Below are 18253 nucleotides of genomic sequence, written 5' to 3'. Positions count from 1 at the left end.
TTTTGTTCGTTTGTTTATTTGTTAACTAAATTATAAGATTACCTCCTTACTACAATTTCTCAAGGTGTATGACTATCCTAAGGCAGCCAATGTCTTCATCATACTTTCTGAAGAACTAAAGAATTAACACAGTACCTCATTCACAACTAGTTTAAGGTATTTTTTTTTCTTAAGCACTGTTTTGCAGTGTCCAAAATAAAAACAAAACAAAACGCATGCATACACATGCAGAAACACATACATAACAACAAAAATAACAAAGGATCACCTTTACCTGGGAGATGTACAACCAGAGTTGTTTCTACATATAAGTACATCCTTAGCTGAGTCAATTACACATGACATAAAACCAAGGTCATTTTTTCCAGCGAGAGTAAAATAGTTGAGGTAGTTAAGTCTTCCTTCCTTTCTCTTCCCTTTTTCTTTCCTTCCTTCCCTCTCATCCCCTGCCCCTCATTTTTTTGAAATGAGACAAGCTTCCCATTGTTTCCCTAAATATTTTTTTCTTATAGATCAGCGATATGATTTGGAAAATTCCTTAAAAGTAAAGTTAATATTGTTGAGTTCTATAGAAAAGCTTCTGAACTGTTTGCCACAAATCTGCTCTTAGTTTTTGAGCAAGTCATTTAAACTCCTAGGGCCTTAATGGGCTTATGTATTAAATGACAAGGTTGGACAAGAAGATCATTGAATTCTAATCATCTATGAAACCATAAAAATTGAATCTGAAATCTATATGCTCAAGTGATAAGAAGGAAGGCTTTGTAAGCATTACGATTGGGAAAGGGCTGAGAATGGATTACGTTTTTAGAGAGAAGTCGTGGCCTGTAACAATGTAAGATACCCTAGATGAAAATTGGATCCGAGCTCTATTTAGCTGTGCCACTGCCACTATTACCTTAGGGTCCTTGGCTGGGTCTCTCAGCTTCCTCTAAGTGATGAAGTGGTGTTTTCTCATCTCTTAAAGGGATACTGATAAACCTATTTTCTCTATCTCAAATATTTTTAGGCAGATTCGATAAGAAACTATAATGATGAAGGCATTTATATCATGATGACAGACTATCACTACATTTCCTGTTAGTCAAAAATATATAGAGGCACCATATTTTTTCTCAAGAAATATCACCGTGTTCTACCCAAATTTGCTCAAATATAAATTGATCAGAAATGTTGACCAAATATAAAGATTCTTTATATAATTTGAAGCAGTAATGAGTTACTATTGCTGTTTTTAAAAGACTAAAGTCATCAACCATACAAATATCACAGTCTGAAATCAATCACATAAGGTTATTTTTTAATATGCCAAGATGTATTGAAAGAAAAAAATGGACCAGACAATATCATATAAAAAGTACACTCCTCTCCTTTTAATAACAGATCCATAATGAACACATTAACAAAGAGCCAATTTAAAATCTAACCATAAAAACTAAGTTGAAGAAGAAAACAACAAGAAAAAGTCCTTTGATTATGGTGGAACTGGCCAGTGAACCACAGTATCTCTGTGTGCTGCTCTATTTTCTGTTTCCATCTTTTACTCCAAATGCCAACAAGATTCTGATGAATATAGTTATCTATTTTGAAAATGCCATGTTTTTTGTATGTTTTGACACTCAGGTGACTTACATTTCATAAACTGAGCACTGGGAGATGGCTCCAACATGCTATCCTGGAGGTGACAACAGGAGCCACATTCAGGAGGCTGTTTTAATTCAAATATTTTATTTTTAATTGAGGAATAAATCACTCTCAATTTCAAACTTTCCAGAAATAATTTGTCCTTTAACCATATTTGAAGAGAAAAATGAATCATGTAGCTAAAATGTCTAAACTGCCAGAAAAAGCATCCATGTATGCAGAAATTAAAATACTAATACCACTCCTCCTGAAACATTTTCTAAATCTGTGACCTTTAGATCAGAAATGAGTATACTCTTGATAATTGCATTATTGCCAATCATCATCATCACCATCATCATCATCATCCCCCAAATGCAAGCACACTGAAATTTTTTGCTGTTCAGGGGATTTAAAAAGATGCATTTAAAATTGTTGGTCCTTAATCCAATAGATTATTTGCTCATCTTTTCTATCCACATTTAGATTTCAGTAGATTTTTTCCCTTTCTAAAAAATTGAGAAATGATTTTTCTCATTTGCATAATTAGACATTTTAGAAAAGTCAGAATCAAGATAAAAATACTCAAAGAAATGTAATTCCAACCTGAATTAGTGGCTTTTTCATTTCTTGGGAAACACATCTGAATGAAACATTACTGATTTTAGAAAAAAGGTCTAGAATGTGTGTCAGTTTACATGTCTGATATTCTTTTGGAAGACTTGGTTGAAAATACAAAATATTATTCTCTCTAATTAAGGCTAGGGAGTAAAAACATACAATCAGAAATGAGAGAAAATGGCAAGTTGCCTCATTAATATTCCACGATATTTTTATTTTAGAAATTTAAGCCTTCAGCATGAAGTTTATCTAAGAAAAATTTACGTGCTCTTTCCCAGCTACCTGTTGACAATGAATGTCTTGAAGCTCTGCTATCTCCTTAATATCATGACCGACTACTGGTATGGAGCTGTCATTGGCATTACCCTCTTCAGTCATCCTCTTAGCGTCCAGGTAATAATAAAGCTACACATAGTAATGACAACAGCTTTCCTTTTCTGAATGTTTACTATGTACCAGACCCTATGCTAAGCACTTTACATGCAGTCTCATTTTTTAAAAGTACACTCTAAGGTAGACACAGTATTATCTCTATTTATAGATGAGAAAACTGAGCAATAGAAATTTCATAGTTTGCACAAGGTCACAAGACAATTGGGTTTCAGAGTCTGATCACAGTTAACTCCAGAGATGGGCTCTAAGCTGCTTTGATCTGCTACCCACAAGGCAATTAAAAAAAAAATGTTGGTCAAAGCATGACTTCCATTCGTGAAAAGGATATCATGTCATGTAATCGCACCTAATAGCATACCGTGTTTTCCTTAAATCAAAATTCTAAGAATTCATTGTGCTTCTCTTCCAGCAAAATAGTTTAAGCTATTACTGTCCGTGGCATTAAATATGTAACATATCCTCCTGATCCCTTTCTAACTTAACAGGGCATCATAGCCAACTGTTCTGGAAAGAAGTAAAGATATTCTCCAATCTTCCTGTTAACTGATTCAGGACTTGGTTGTACAGATTTATAACAAATTCAATAATAACCTCATTATTAGGCCTATTACTTAATAATACATTATGTGTTTTTTTAATATCTCCATCTATAATTTTTCATTATGGATATTATTTATGGATTTCATTAAAAAATGATTTGTTAAAGACATTTAACATATAACATTATATTAGTTGAAAGTGTACAAAATAATTACTTGATATTTGTATATATTGTGATGTGTTGCTTTAGAAAGTAAACTGTTTCTAATCATAACAAATAATTCGTTAAAGAAAATAAGATTCTATTACTAGGAAGGGAAGAATACTAACTTGGTCCTTAGAAATTTCCATCCATCGCAATGTTCTACAGGCTGAAAAGATGTCTTATTTTGCCATATAGTGTGTTTCTAGAGAGCTAGACAAGCGTTTCCAATTAAGTGGATCGGGATGGAACACAGTTAAACATATTAATTGAAGAAAGCATTTATTGAAACATGTTTTAGCAGACAACCTACTCCCACACTGAGAAGCTAATGTCTTACCTCTCATGTACCAACAAATTCCTTCCAAAAACATGTAATCCAGACAGGCTATATTATTCAAATCATAATCCATTATGGGACAAAACCTTGGGCTGCCTGAGTTTTAGTACTCAATAGTAAAAACAGATTTCCAGATGTACCCTAAAGAACCTAATTCTTCATTCCTTTCTAGTTTGCATATGAAATGCGCAATTTGAGAAAAATGTGTTCTCTACTGTTTAAACTCACATGTACATTTAAAAGCCTTGAAATGAGCATTTTATAATCCTTATTACAATTATAGCTATGACAATGGCCTAGGGTTCACTATGACCAAATTAAGTAGTAGATGTAGACTTACTACTCCCCAAGAAAACATTCTCTATCTTCTTATCAGTTTTATATTTCTTAACATCTTTTGAGAAGAAACAGTTAAAGTATATTTAGTGATAAATAAAAACAAAATACAAGTTAAAACTGTTCATTTATTAACACAAATCTTGTTTCCAAGTTGAATAGTCAGTTAGTTGGTTGGTTCCATATTTTTTCTGCTAAGATGTTTCTCTTAGGACTAGTGATTTAGATTTCTTTAAAATAAATTTTATCATTTTGAAAAGTAAAATGATTTATTAGGCTTCATTTGTTTTTATTCATAGCAATCTAGCTTGGCTCAGTTAACAAAGGTACTGTTTGAACTTTGCTCTGCCTTAGTCCATTCATAATGGGAGGTAATTCCCTCTCTGCCACTCTGGAGGCTAATTCTTCTTGTATTTTGCCTCCTGTTACCAGGGACTTTCTAGAAAATACTCATAGTATGGATTTATAATCCCAGTTTTGCCATTTTAAAGCTCTGTGGTTCCTTGGAATTTTATAATGCCCAGTCTATAAAGTCCTGATCTGTAAAATGGATATATTATTATAGTCCACATAGAATTACTGTATTAAACAAATGCATCTGAAGTGCCTGTCATAAGGTAGATGCTCAATAAATAACAGCTGCTCTGTCATGTGATTTCCATGCTGCTGATGAAGATAAAGGAGAGTTGTAAAAGTTAGCTCCTGCATCAAAAATATATAAACTTCCTGGAAAATATAAATCTATTTTTAAAATGAAAGTTTACAAGAACAGAAAATGAAAATTTGAATGTTAAGATTAAAATTCTAAAACACATACACACACATGCACACACGCATGCATGCTTAGGTTTAAAGTGGGCACCTGATCTCTAGGAACTGATTTCTTTCAATGTACTTGACAATGTGCCTGTTCTTTGTGAGACGTCTCCCAGTCACACTGATGTCATCACACTTCGTAATAATCCATGAGCATTTGCCAGTTTTAGTTTAACAAGCGCTAAGCCTTTTGTTGTTATATATGTTGTAAACAGATTTTTTAAAATATCTATTTCAAAACCATTGATCCCCTTCTCTTTTTTATGCAAAATGTTGAAACTGAAAACAAAGTACAAATTTGACTTTGAAACAGAATTCAGGGAGCCTTCTGAAAACTACCTGTTACAAGACTGAGCTCAGGTAACAAGACGCTTGCTCTTCCTTCCTTTAGTACAAAGCAAATGTCAGTAGCCGCTATTTCATCCCTTCTTTGTAGAACAAATGCCAGACAAGCTGACATATGAGAAGAACTATAGTGCTCTGGGGTCATCGGGAATAGTGAGAGAAGTAAAAGGACAAGCCAGGGCCCCTGCTGCCAGACACTCCCAACTAGAGCAGACTGAGCATGGCCAGGAAAATTAATTACAGAAGTACTTTGTTGTGTTCTTCTTTCCCTGAACTGAAATAAAACTGTATTTGCAGCCAGATGCCACCCATGGATAAAAGTACAGAAATAAAACATCTAGGTATGGAAAAGTAAAATGTTTTTATGGAGCAATTATTGTTTTTAATGCACACCATACAACTTAATCATTCTTAAGAATTATTTTTAAGATAGAGATGCCAGGACATACACAAAATAGCAAAATAAATTCAGGGCGGATATATTCAATTTGTCATGGGATTTAATAATACAAATAAAAGAAATTAAGCATTTTACATTTTACATTTTACTTCTTTAAATTTGAACATATTCATATCCCTCTAAATTTAACCATGAAAGTTTGAAAATATCTGGCTTCCATCTGCGGAAGCAATCCAGTATACTCTATCAATGGCACCTTTTTTTAAACGCCTGATGAAAGGAATCACTTAATGTATAATCCATTGATCTCACTGAACTCTTTTACCAGAGAATCATTAGTTACAATTGTTCTGTGAAAGGATTCTATAGTTTTCCTTTTCACATCAGTGAGGAAGAACATAATGTTTCCTATATAACAAGTTGTTTGAATAACAACTTATCAGAAGCTGAATGAATAATTTGGTTTTATTTTGGTTTTAAAATCTGACCATCACCACAGTGGATGGCGAAATGGCTAGTCAAAAAGTGCTCCGATAAAGATGAACCACAAAGAAGGAGCATGGGGTCATCGCTGGGTTTGAGAAGGCAAAAAATAAGAAAAATGCCACAAATAGAATGAAAAAACAAGGTGAGACAGGAAAGTCTGATATATAAAGCAGCATAAGAATGACAAATGGAATAAAGATCACCAGAAAAGCAAAACTATGTTGGTGAGGTAGGTATACTTGTTTTAGATGTCCTGATATCGTTTTTATTTTTCCCTTTCATTTTTCTCTTTTGCATTCTTACAGCACCCTGGCCCCCAGTGATTCCATACTGCCCCCATTACTTGTAATTTGCCACTCTGAATAACTTACACGAACCAGAATTTTAATGATCTCCTTCACTTGTCAAAATTTGGCTGTATCTCATTCTTAGAAGTGCTTGGTACAGGTAACTAAGCTTATAAATGCATTTTGTTCATTTATTTATTCATTCGTTCAACACATATTTATTAGAGTATTTCCACAATGAATAAGAAAAGCGTGATCTTTGCTCTCATCAAGCAAATAAAAAAGGAACACAAATCCATTAAAAGCTGCTTGTGGATTGTGATAAGTGCTATCAAGCATGCAAACAGGAGCTAAGATAGAAAACACAGTAAGGTCTGAAGTAAAACAATTGGGAAAAGCCTATTTGAAGAAAGGAGATTTCAGCTGACATTGGACAAAGCCAGAAGAAACCAGCCATACACAGTGTGGGCTAAATATTACCAAAGAAGGCAAAGGAAAAAGGGCTGGATATTGTGGATCACACTGTTATTGGGCCATAGGATCATGTTTTGTCATAAATGCAAAGGAAAAACCCTTGAGTTTTAAATGGAATTGCAACATATTCTAACTTATGCTTTAAAAAGATCATTTGGCTCTTGCGTGGAAAATGAATTAGAGTTCAGACAAGAGTGGAAGATAAGAGAACACTTTGAATGCTTTTGCAGCTTTCCAGGTGAAAGAAAGATGGAGGGAGGCCTGGGATGCTGGCAGTGGAGAGCGAGAGGGGCTGGATTTGAGATTTATTTTGCAGGACTGGTTGCTGGATGTCACATGTGTCACATTATGGGGAGGAAGTTTGAGAATTAGAGTGTATGGGGTGGGAAGGAAACAAGAATGACAGGTGGCATGGGCTAAGATGTGGCAATAATTGGTAAAGTCTTATTGATTTATTTCTAAATATCTCTTACATTTGTCCCCTCCTGTTTATTCCTAGTATTACCTCTCTAGAACATCCTCCCTAGCTGGAATCTGGAAGGACACTAGGAGTAGTACTCCATCAAAAAGTCTTATTGCCTCACAGCAAAACTATGTCCCCACAGAAACCTGGTAACCTATGGAGATTTTGGAAGGAATATAGCTTGATGACAGAAAATTCACACTGGGTTGCCTCAAAATGCAAAACTAACCTTTTGCATACTGCATTTTTCTTTATTAGATCATGACCAAAAACACAACTTTTTACTAATGTCAAATTTGTAAAGGTAACAAAAAATATTCATCATCTGATGAATTACAATTTTAGAGAAAATCACAGACTATTTGAACTGGAAGGTATTCAGGGATCATTGAGCCTGTCACCTGACTTATACGAATGAATGACTTTCTGAGTGATTTACTTCAAGATACACAACTAGTTCATGGCAGACCTGGGACAAGAATGCAAGTCTTCTTATTCTTAGTTTGGCTTCTAATGTAACCATGATAAGATTTAACCAAAACAACAGTAGCTAAAGCTATTTTTTTCCAGAAGAGGCCAATATAATAATTTCAGAGGCTCTAATGTCTGGACATTCTGTTTTCCTGTCAATTATCCCATATCACAAATAAGTAAAGGATTGGAAAGAAGCAGGTATCCTTACTTTTGTGTGTTCATTATTAAGTAATCTGGCACATATTAGCCAAGTATTTTTTTCCTGGCATTTGCCAATTGGCTTTTTAGAGACTAAAAGTGAATAATCTCTAATTGTGATGTTTGAAATCTGTTCCAAAAAAATCTTCCTCCAGAACAGGGGGAAAAAAACAGCCATCAAGCCTTAGCCAAGAAGCTTATCTTTTAAGTACAAAGTACACATTGGAAACACAACTTGATGGTGAGCCAGAGAAGGGATTTCAAAAACATGGTGATGTTTTGGTCAACTGGGATATACTCTCGATATTCAAAGCTATCAATACCTGAGCCACAAAGAGCTATCACACACTAATAGCGATAATCTTATGTGGGGAATAATGTGCTATTGTTTGAATGAGACAGAATAATCTCTATTTGTATGTGTTGTCTGGAATTACTAAGAGGAACAGAAAAGGCTCCAGTCTTGCAATTCTATAATCGAATGTTTGCAAATCTTTAACAGGATCCTTTACCATCTGGACCTTTTATCTACTACATTTCTCACCTTCATCAACCATAGGATGTCTTCCCCATGGTAGGGAAAAGAGGCGTTTGATACTTTTTGGCCAGTTAGAGTATAAGATGGCAACTGATATATATATTTAGTAAACAATGACACCCAACCCAAATATGTAAGCTCCTAAATATTAAGCGTATTTCCAATTCAACTATACTCTTCCTTTGATATTCCATCCCCACAGGACCACATGGTAGAGAAATAGGAACTGTCTCTGCAGGAAGGGCATGATGGACAGTTGTCCATCCCAACTCAAAGCTTCCCCTCATACCAATTAGTCACCATTCCTGTGTGTTTATAAGTTTTCCAAAATGTCTTTGGTTTATCTGAGGAGAAACTTTAGTCCTCAGTACTGAAGTAATTCATTCTCTCTCTCTCTCTCTCTCTCTCTCTCCTCTCCTTCCCTCCCTCTCTCTTTTCTAACTATCATCTATCTTTCTATCTATCTATCTATCTATCTATCTATCTATCTATCTATCTATCTATCTATCTATCTATCATCTATCATCTATCATCTATCTCTAACTTCAATAGGAAGAACTCATACCGATACCCCTTCACAGCTTTCATGGTGCTTAGCCTACTGGGAGGTCAAATACAAAGTACATTTCACTGACAGTCCTAGGTAGCATCATTCTGCCAAGTAGAACATGTGATTAAGATTAGACCAATTCACCATCTTAAAAGTTTTGCTGCTGACTCATCCAGTCATGGAAGGTATGTGGTGTTCTGGTTGATCTTCAAGTTAGCAATTACCTTTGGTTCTCTTATATCTCCCTGCAATTTCATCAAATTCTTCCTCTTCTAAATTACAGTGTTAATGTAGCAGTCCACTATGAGGTAGTTTGCACATTCCAAGGTCAGTGTTAATGTAGTAGTCCACTATGAGGTAGTTTGCACATTTTATTATTATATTTTTGATTTGATAAATATTTTCTAGTATTAAGTTTTCTAAGGTTAAAAGAATTGTAGATACATGAGGTCATATATTTTGTATTGGTGACAATGTTGAACTTTCTAATCTATGTCATGAAGCTGTGAACTGCGAGGAACAAGACAATAAAAGAATCCTGTTCGGTGAACTTTTAAGCTAAATTAGACAAACACAAAATTACAGAGAGAGGGTTGTTGAGTCATCAGAAACACAGTCTTAGCAAAGAATAATCATGTTTTCCATGACTGCTGTCCCAATTCCCATAACGTGTTACTGTGTGGAGGCTCTCACTTTCAAATATTTGCATTGTTTCTTTCTTTCTTACAGTTGTTAAGATATTACTTTAATATATATGGAATAAATATTTAATATTTATGATTTAATGCTGCAATGAATGTTGGGGTGCATATATCTTTATGTTTTCAAATATTTAGGGTAGATACCCAGAAGAGGGATTACTGAGTCATATGGTAGATTTATTCTTAATTTTTTGAGGAACCTCCATACTGTTTTTCATAGTGGCTGCACCAATTTACATTCACATGAACAATATATGAGGGTTCCTTTTCCTCACAACCTTTCCAACACTAATTATTACTTGTCTTGTTAATAATAGCCATTTTTACAGCTATGAGGTGGTATCTCATTGTGGTTTTGATTTGCATTTCCCTAATACCTGGTGAAGTTAAGCATCTCTTCGTATGCCCGTTGGGTGTTTGTATGTCTTCTTGGAAAGAAGTGTCTATTCAGGTCCTCTGCCCATTTTTTAATTGGAGTGTTTGCTTTTTTGTTCAGTTGTATGAATTCTTTATATATTTTGGATATTAGCCCTTATTGGAGGCATCGTTTGCAAATATCTTCTCCCATTCAGAAGATTGCCTTTTTGTTTTGTTGATGGTTTCTTTTGCTGTGCAGAATCTTTTTAGTTTGATATAGTCCCATTCATCTATTTTAGCTTTTACTTCTATTGCCTTTGGGGTCAATATACATTTAATAAGACATGTTTGAATGTAAGGCCTGGCTGTCTGACCTGTCACCCTACTCAAATACTGAACACTTAAAGTTCATGGAAAAAAAAAAAAAAACAACAAAACCTGAAGAATACTACTGAAGCTATCCACAATGAAGACCTAGACAAGACTCTGATATCCTAAGCAGAAATCATGTTGGAGTCCAATCCCTTCTGATCCAAGTGTTATCCTGAATGACTGAGTCACCTAAGCCTCTATCTCCTTCTTTGCTCCAAGAGTCAGTTCCACCAAGTATAACTGGAGATGAAATCGTCCTCTACATAGGAGATGCTGTAATTCATAGACTGATATCTGAAATATGCCCATGAGATAATTTTTCCAAGAACAATTACTCTATTTCACTGACCCTCTGTCTCTGATCAATTTCTCTTGCTTATCTCAGAGGTAAGCTACAGAAAAGGGAAAAAATACACTATATAAAACTCTGAGGTTGCTTTCACCCTAGGGATTTACAATCAATCTGCTCAGGTAGAATGTCAATGATTAGTCAATAAACAAATCACTATTCACCAACAAAAATCATTTCATTTCATACCAAGCTCAGGTTAAATCATTACTTTTTACTTTTCTTTTAATTTTATTTTTGTCTCCCTTAGACAGTGTATCCTATGGAGAATGGTTTTCAGAGACTATCACAAAAACTAGTTACAGCAGTGGTATTGGGAGTAATTGATACCATCTCCAGTAATTTTCTATCAAAATAAGAAAAACGCATTGATATGAGACCATATATATGTGAGAAACAGATTCACTGCACCATACAAAATTCTAGAGATCATCAAATGAACCTAATTTAACCAGCAATATCTATAGCATGCCAGTACATCAAAGATAAATATTGTATGATATTACTTACATGTGGAATCTAAAAAAAGCTGAATTTACGGAAACAGTAAAATAGTGGCTGCCAGCATGGGAGAAATGGAGAGATACTGGTTGGGTATAAACTTCCAGTTGTAAGAGGAGAAAGTTCTGAGAATCTTATGTACAGCATGGTGATTATAGTTATTATTATTGTAATATGTACTTGAAAGATGCCAGGATAGTAATCTTAAAAGTTCTCACAAAAAAAGAAAAGCTAATTATGTGTCATGATGAAGGCTTTAGCAAACACTACAGTGGACATCATTTTGCAATAATGAAGTATATCAGATTGACAGGCTCTATACCTTAAACTTACACAATATTATGTCAGTTGTATCTCAAAAAAGATGAAAAAAATTATTGTTTTTAAGTGAAAAAAAAAGAATTTCTGTAATAGGTCACCACCTTTGCTAAGGACACACTCTTAAGAACACAGTGGTTTAATCATGGTGGCTTAATCATGGTGGCTTGAGTCACCTGGACCTATAGCTTCCTCATAAGAATACACTGAGAGCATAATTACAAAACACACATGTAGTCAACTCTATATTAGTCTTTCTTTCAAGTTCTTATTAATATAATTAAGTTAGAGAGTTTTAATATCTCCTATCATGACTTCTTTTTCAGTCTGTATTAAAAGAAACAAATATATTTCTTTATATGCTTTTTTTTTTCAGGAAAGTATTGTTTTTCATGCAAGATCATGTGTTTAAGTTGGAAGTCTGCATCATTCAGAAAGGAAATATTTCTGCACTTTGGAACAAGGTAATGGAATTATAAAATAATTTAATTCCACTTGAGCCAGATTTCTAAAGCTACTCTTGGATATCTTGAATGCTTAAGAATTTTAAATGCAAAAATATGCCAAAGTCTTAAATTAAATATAAGTAAATGCAGTATCTGCATCATTGTTTTTTTCTGTTGTATGCATAGAACAAAAGCTCTGTAGAAATGCAGACATAGCATAGTTGCCGTGAAGTAAGAAGTATAGGTGAGGTTGTTCTCCATGTTCTCTCTACATCTCTTGAGAATTCTAAAACACAGGAAGTCTTCATAAATATCTATTCATTAACTAAACAAATGAAATGGACATATATAGAAGACGAAATTAGGAAAGACTTTTTGGACTAGATAATATTTAATCAGAGAATAGAAGGAAGGAAATTGGATTGGCCCAAAGGATGGGAAAATATTTTCTAAATGGAGAGAAAATAATATGCAAAAGCATTTTAAAGTAAGACAATAAATAAAAATGTATATAGAGATGTGTATAGTATGTAAGCATACAGACTTTGTTGACTAAAGCATAACTACCCTCCACTTTATTATCAATTTCCATTATTATCAATAATTGTTTAATAATAATTTTCAATTATTATCAATTCCATTTGCATAGTACTTAAACATTTGTAAAAGATATTTAAATGTTAAAGCATTAAGTCCTTGATGAAGAATAACTCGGTGATGGAAGAATAATCATCTTCATTTTACAAAAAAAAAATAAAGGTTCAGAAATGTTAGTGAATTACCTAAAAGTACTTATAAGAAAGTGTATTGTATACAATTTTTTTCTAATTTACTATCTAATGTTCTTCTACTAAGCTATTGTGTGATTTATACAAAAGTACATACATATTATATGTGGCCTTTGGAGAGCAAAGATGGGAAAAAATCGAACCTCTAAAAATTCAAATTATTTATTATAATCTCTTCCATAATACATTAGAATTTCTTAGTAAAAATAAGACATTAGAGACTTCTCAATCTATAGTTCAGGAAAAAAAACCACAGGATAGCCTCTGTGTAATACTCTTTTGAGGCAAGCTATTATGTTTTGAGATGGAGACTATAATTTTTAAAATGGCATGATGCTTCTTTTTTAAAGTGAATTTTATTATTTTGAATACTAATTTACCTACAATCATTTAGAAAGCAAAATGATTTAATAAATAAAAGAATAGAAATTTTTGCTGTTACACAGATTTCTGTTGTCTTCAAACTTTATACTCATTAACTCATTCTCATTTCACAGTGTGTATACCTCCATACTGTTTTATACAAACACCGAAACACACATGCACACATGCACATGCACACAGACATACACATACACACACATGAATACAAAACTCACATTTCCCTCTTTATTACATAAAAGGTAGCATATTAGACACATTACTCTGCTCTGTTTTAAAATTTAACCTATTCTGAGATATTTATATAACCAATACAGTATAATCACGATCCTTTTTCTTTAATAGCTGCACAGTATTTCAATGTGTGGATGTTTATGGATGGGTGCTTAGGTTCTTTCCAATTTTTGTTGTAAAATGTTTGAACAGAGAATTGTAGAATAGACATAATTAAATTGTAAAGTTGAATTTACCCATATCTGTGGCCTTTGAATTTTAGCTCCCGACCTCCCTCAATTCCTCTTTTGCTCACTCACCATCACCAATAGCCTCCTTGTCTTCTCAGTAAAGAATGAGGGAAAAGGAAGGTAGAATGAGAAAGATACTCAAGTTCCTAATTTTTTAGGTAAATACTAGATTATATTTTCAGGCAACAGTTAAAAGTAACACATTCAAATGTGTTCAACCATAGACATTTACAAATCTCTATTTTTGACACATAGATTTCTTCTACAATAACCCCTGGTTTTTCCCAGCATGCATTAATCATATATGCACATGATTTCATTTGCCTATCAGGGTCCCAGAGTCATTTATGCTGGAGAATTACCAACAATCATGGTGCAGACACAGAAACCCCACAGGGAGTAAGCACTTTTTTTTGCCTTTAAAGATTACATTTCCACAATTATCTGATAATTTGATCCTAACCTATCTCTACTTGCAGCTTTATGTAGATATAACAGATTATTCTTCACCCAGAGGCAATGTAACTTGGAAAAAAAATGGTTCAATGTTTTTGATCAAAGGACTAAATGGAGAGTATCCTAATGATTCAGAAAAGATGCTGACTTTTTTGCATTTTGCAGAAAGCAGCACACAGATATGAATCACCCGCTCCAAATAATTAGCTACATCTTAACTGATTAAGCAATTTATTTAATGTAAAGGTTATTATATAAGGTGTCGTATATCAGAACATGTTTAAAAGTACCTTAGAGATATTGCAAATATTGCAATATCCCATATTTCATTTGTACATAAGTTAGTGTTTCATTTTTATGTGAGGTGCTGGCTGTCTACAATGTTTCTAAGAAATCCAAGTTTATAAATGACATGCTGAAAAAAAATGACTAGGTCTCTTTTGTTCCTTTTAATCCCAATGTTCATTTTCTCTTCATCATTCTCTAATACAACCTTTCATCTGTCTTCTAGGCCGAGGGAATGTTATAGTTTCCCAGAAAGGATAATATTTCTGGAATAAATGCGCTTTCTAGTGTGAGCTACGACATCAACAAAACCTGTTGAAAAGAGAAAAGTCATTCCTATCTGACACCAAATAACTGTTTTGACTGATTATTTTCTCTGAGCTGACAGGTTGTTTTGGCAATGTAGACACCAACTTAGTCAATTTAGTGCATGAATGATACATGAGGGGTCCCGTATTCAAAGGGGAAAAACTTTACAGTTGTTCACTCAACACCCAGAGTATTTATTTGGTTCAATAACATCTATTTAAAAAGTATTCACTATGTAGATTATAAAAGGCTTTTTTTTTTTAACTTGTTAATCTTATGCACTACATAAAATTGGAAAATCATGGCAATGAATGTTTAACAGATTTCATTAATAACTGATGAGGTGACAACTATGTCACAATCTTCAAAAATTATACTGAGCTCCTACTTCTATAAATCTATCACAATCACAGACACTGTAAGGGAGTTATATGCAAAGGTTCTCCTTGAGTTATTATTTATAACTAAAAAATGGAAATGATAAAAAAATCTACAATAAGAAAGTGGTTAAAAAAATGAAGGCATAGGTTATTTCTCATTCTTATCTGTCCAGTACCACAAGGATGAATTCCAAAAGTTGAGTCGATTTCACAGTGGCATACAGTTTCTCATGCTTCTCTACAAGATCCTACAAGGAGCAATTCTAAACACTGAGTCAGTTTCAAAATGGTGTAACACAATAGAAATGGAGTCAACACCTAGAGAAAGTGATTTTTGTTCCCTGTTAAAATATTTCTACTCTGTTTGCTTTAGTCATTTCTCTTTGTACCAGTGAACTCGAGAAAGTTTTAATTACTCAGAAAATACATTATTATTTCCTTTGGGATATGAGAATAAGAGAATGATTTTCAAAAAACTTATGAAAAAAATGAGTACCTTGTGAACTTAAGCACTGAACCAGCTTGATTCCATCATACTAAATTATCAGAGCCTTTATTATGAAAATGAACGGATTTCTTGAGACTTTTTGCTTCTTATGATTATTATTAGAAAAGCCTATAATAGAGTCCATGATTTAACAGAAAGTCATATTCCTTTCAGTGTTATTTACCATGAGCGAGGGGGAGGTTGTCTTTCAATATGTGCCAGTGAAACCTTAATGAAGGAGTCCTTTCTGTACTTACATTTTCTCTACATGAAAGCTACCTGAATGTCAGTAACCAGGACATATTATTCCCTATAAGCCTAGGAGTGCAATTTCCTATAAAACTTATATTTCCAAGCCTACATATAAGGCTTAAAGAAAAAATGCCACTTAGAAATCAACTTGGAACAAAGAATCAAATGAAATGCCACTATAGAGAATAAACTGTACCTATGAACTTGTAGTTCAGAACAAGTCTCCCCAGGGTGCACCCCTTTGGCATGTGGACTATTTTGGGCTGAAGACAACGGAGACCCAAGGCTCAGGAAGAGCTTTTACCTCGTCCTTAACTATCTAAAAGAATTCAGATAGGGACCTGGTCCAGGAACAGAACTATTACTAGAGATAACCATAAAGAATAAGAGGTACGTGCAGTAGACGTGGAAATTTAGCAAGGCCTGTTTGCTTAAAGTCCTTTCTATACCTCATTGTCTCTGCATGTCATGACAAACATTTGTTTCCCAAATCTTTGTTTTCTCATCTTTCCATAAATTGTTTTCCTCTCCTTTGATTTCCCAGACTCCTACCTCTTCTCCTTAGCTGAGGGCGGCATATAAGCCTTGATTGCCTGACTTTCTGTGAGCCTTACATTCTTATAGAGCCCCTGTATGTGTGAAATTAAATTTCATTTTCTTCTGTTAATCAGTCTCTCATCAGTTTATTTGCAGAGCAGCCAGAAGAACCTGGGAGGGTAGAAAGGAAATTCTGCCTCCTCAATACTCTATGCTTTCTTCCCTGCTTCTGTTATTATTGATTCTTAACTTAGTTCTCACAACCTCCTGCTTTTCAGAAAGTACAAATTTGTGTGCATTCAATGTGAATATCTTCCATAGATCTGCTTAATTTTCTTTATACTTAAAAATTGTTATAATCTTTGATTTATTCCCAAACCCAGCTCACTTGAACAATAGGAATGTAATTTTAAAGGCTGTTATCTACATTGAAAGTAAAAAGGTAAAAAAAAAAAAAAAAAAAAGACCAATGAATGTAATTCTACTTTCTTTTCTTAATGATGTCTGTATGGAATGTATGAATGTTATGAAGGTAAAATTATTCACTCATATTTCTGAAAATGTACAAGCTATCACAAAAAATCAGATTTATATTTCTTCAGTAGCGTGGACACCTTCCTCACTCATATGATTGATCTTTTATATTTGTTTGTTTTTAAATAAACCATCATGAAAGCTTTCTACCCTGTAACAGACACTTGACATCTTCCCAAAGCAAGGCATTTCATTTAAAAAGACAGCCAAGATTCATGCTCTGATCATTTGGTGCTATAAATCAAGACAGTTCTGATTGCTATACTTTGCATTTTTGCAGCACATTTTAGCTGATTTAAGGCAAAACCCAATGCCCTTTCCATGTAATGGACATTACACATCCCAATTCCCATTTTCCTTTCACTAGGCTACCCCTTTATGTTATTATTTCATTTCAAGCAGAATGTCAAGTGAGTATACTAATTGATCTCTTGCTGTTTTGTGAGCCTCAATTAGAAACTGAGGCCACTGGCAACATTGTCAAAGTTATGTTTCATTCAAAGCAGCCTACCCTTTACTTCATCTCCTTTTGTGCAACACAAAAGTCTGAAAAAGGCTTTATCGTTTTTAACATTTCATAAAACATATTTCACATTATTAAAAGGTGTATTGATTCAATGTGCTTACAACTATGTAACAAATGGAAACGATAATTAGCTAAAGTAAGTTTGCTCAAGTATTTTGCATATCAAAGGTAATAAGGTTTTTCTGTTGCTTGAGGTAATTCTCAGTGCTCTTTTAAAATGAGTTTTAAGTAATATTCTGAACATTCTTTCAGTCACAGTTTTTTTCCTTATTCGGGAAAAGAACCATTGTGCAATGTGATACTGCCAATTTGCAAATGTCACTTAAAAAAAATTAAACAAACAAACAAAATCTTGATTAGCTTCCCCATGGAATATCAAATGGCACATATTTTTAAAATTATTATTGATATTTTTACTATAAAATAATTTATTTAAAATTTGGGCAATCTTCAATAATCAAGGCAGTGAGACATCACAGTGCTACTACTACAAACATATTTAATCCTGGGCCAACAAGTAAGGTTACTGTGTTCTTTTTCTGTGAATCTTTTCCTTATGTATGGTCTCCCCAATTAAATTTAATATCTCTTAGGACACTCCTTTTACTTGTACTCGTTATTATAAGTAACAGTCTACTTACAGTCTGTCCTCTACTTCATAACTTGACAGAAGTTGTATTTTCTACTTTCTGTTCCATCTCTCATACCTGAAGAATGGAGCTGA

The 18253-nt window shown here is 33.7% G+C and overlaps 1 protein-coding gene across 5 annotated transcripts in view; it reads right to left on the bottom strand.

Annotated features, from left to right (window-relative positions):
* Nucleotides 1-18253, bottom strand: part of FAM155A (family with sequence similarity 155 member A) — a 557048-nt gene that overhangs the window by 330874 nt on the left and 207921 nt on the right. The gene's annotated exons all lie outside the window — the stretch shown is intronic.

The sequence above is a fragment of the Pteropus alecto genome, unplaced genomic scaffold (genome assembly GCF_000325575.1).
Source record: "Pteropus alecto unplaced genomic scaffold, ASM32557v1 scaffold13, whole genome shotgun sequence".
Taxonomy (NCBI): Eukaryota; Metazoa; Chordata; class Mammalia; order Chiroptera; family Pteropodidae; genus Pteropus; species Pteropus alecto.
The sequence above is the reverse complement of the archived record's forward strand: the minus strand, read 5'-3'. Positions and strand labels throughout refer to the sequence as shown.